We start from the raw sequence: 2774 nt of genomic DNA on the forward strand, positions 1-2774 counted from the left end.
CTTACGGAGAGGTGAGGTGAAGACTACCGCAGTTAGATAACGCTCAGATAAAGGCTGAAGGTCAGACCCCAGCTTAAATGGCAGACAGCTGATTGCCAGACGATCTGCAGGTTCGTCCAGGAGGACCATGACAGTGACAGGCGAACAGCAGAACTCCTTCCACATGTGAGAAGTAAACTATGGACCCCGATCAGAAACTATCACCAGGATCCCATGAAGCCGAAACATGTGGTCTTTGATGAGTTGGACTGTCTCCAAACAGAAGCTTGGGAAGGGTAATGAAGTGTGCTGCTTTAGAGAATCGTTCTACAGTGTTTAAAATGACTGTGTTGCCTGCAGCTGGTGGAAGGCCAATGATGAAGATCAGGGAGCCATGAGGCCAGAGACATCCAGGTGTGGGTAGTGGTTGAAAGAGTCTAACAGGAGAGCTAACAACTTTTCAGCCAAAGGAATGAGCAGCTAGTTAGCAGGACCGCTGCCAGGGTTCATCCTGCTGGGTGTTCTGGAACAGGGACTCACTCTGCCAGGTAAGTTAACCAACTATACAGGAATGCCCTAAGTGGGTGTTAGACCGAATTTTCCACTCATCGCCTTCTTGGATCCGTACCAGATGATAGACATTCTGAAGATCCAACTTGTTGAACACAGTAGCTCCCTGTAATAACACAAAGGGAGAGTTGAGAAATGGCAAAGGGCATTTATTTTTTAGCAGTGATGTCATCAAGTCCTCAAAAATCAATGTACATAGAGTTTTGTCCTTTACTTCAAAGGAAGGCCCTGCCCCAAGAAGAGAGGATGATGGACGGATAATGCCAGTGAGCTAGTGATGGATAGCTTCAGGTTTGGAAGCTTCAGGTTTGAAAAGACTAACCTACTTGTTAGAAGTGGTGTTTCTGGGAAAAAAATCTATGGTGTAGTTGTACAACTGATGAGGTGAAGAGATGGTCTTTGCGGAATACCTTTGCAAGATATGGTAAGCAAAGGCACCACAGAAAGGTCAGGCGGCTCGGGTAGTTTTCTGGCGGGGCCATAGAAGGAAAAGCAGACTTGAAACAAAACTGGTGACAAGACAGACACTATCCCATGATGGCATTCTTTTCCCAGTCAATTTGGGGGTTATGTTTGCTGAGCCATGGGTGTCCAAGGATGAGTGGATTATTAGGTGCTTCAGAAATGTATAGCTGAATGTGTTCGTTATGGTTACCAGACAAGATGATTTACAGGGAGTATGCGATGACTGATATCTGGGCGATGGGTGCCATCAAGGGAGGAAACATGAAGAGGTTCAGGTAATGCTTAAGGGGGAGGCTGAGTTCTGCAGCCAGAGCCCCATCCTGGAAGCTTTGCTCAAGCATGGAGTTAATAAGAGCCTGCGGGGGGCGTGAAAGAGACTGGAAGGAGAGCTTAGCAAAGACAAGCAAATCAAGTAGGGATGAATTATTTTCAGTTTTGCCCACCAGTATCCATACTGTCACTGCCGGGGGCTCTTTTTTTGGCCGACAAAGATGCATGTTAATTAAATGGGTCACTAGGGGCACTCACCTGCATCTCAGGCATTCTAGCAAGGAGAGATCGGTACAACAGAGCTGCATCGGTTATTCTCCATGGTCAATCCAAGTTTGGGGTCCCAGGCTCTTCCGGGGCAGGTCCTTTGGAGCCGGAAGCACTGCATCATAGGGATGCACAGGTGCGTCCAGAAGAGGGTGGAGATCCCAGGAGGATCCCACCCCTGTAAAGTAGGTCAACGCACCTACACACAGAGCAGAAAGCACAAATACAGAGACAGAGACAAGGAAAACAAAGGGTAAAGAGAGAAATGGCGGAGATGCATAGGAGGACTCGAGGACCATGACAAATACTGCATAACTAATCAGGAATTATAGTAAATTTTTCTACACAGTTCCCTATTTTTTTTTAAAATCTAACTGGACACTATATAACAGTGTTTATTTAAAGTTTTAGATTTAACCCTTAAGAATCCTGCCTGTCTTCAGTTATTTGTTTTTTTTGGTGTTTCTGTATTGAGTTTTTGATGCACGAAGTGAAACAAGTAGGGTCATACCAGCTAATAGACCCCGAGCATTGTTAATAATTCACTTCTTTACCTTTAAAACTCACAGCGTGCTGTCGCAGTATGCTTCAGGCCGTTGTCCATCTGCACTGTGAGGTGCCATGCAATTACTTTACTGCATATGGCTGAATCCGAGGAATGTACATTTCACAATCCATCTGACTGCTTTTGTCTTGTGTCACATAATCAATAAACACCAGTGACCCAGCGCCATTGAAAACAATACATACCCATACATCACACTGCCTCCTAAAGGTGATGTAGTATTAGTAGTTCAAATAATAAAGAGATCCAAGCCTTTTCTTTATTTTTCTCTACCTAACATTCCAGTACAGGTTCAACCGTTTGGATAGATGTTGTGAAGAGGTTCCTTCAATCTTCCGCCAAAATGTACAGAACTGTTGATGCAGCCCCTCATAATGCCCCACCTATCTGACAGTTTTCTTTGTGTTTGTGTGGCCAAGAAATCTCCTGTTTGAGCTCTTTTGCTGCATATTTGTGGGTTCAACAGCTTCCAAATGGAAATGCCACACTTTGAAACAACTACAGACCTTTCTAAATGTATGAAGAAATATTTAAGAAATGGCTCCCATTTGGCCATGAAACAGCTTTCGAAAGAATTGTGCAATTATCCAAAAATAGGAAAATGTGGATAAATGGTTACGATTAATTAGTGATTATTGTAATATTTTTCATAGAATCC

This window comes from Pundamilia nyererei, unplaced genomic scaffold (assembly GCF_000239375.1).
Source record: "Pundamilia nyererei isolate P.nyererei 1_Seehausen unplaced genomic scaffold, PunNye1.0 scaffold00006, whole genome shotgun sequence".
NCBI classification, from domain to species: Eukaryota; Metazoa; Chordata; class Actinopteri; order Cichliformes; family Cichlidae; genus Pundamilia; species Pundamilia nyererei.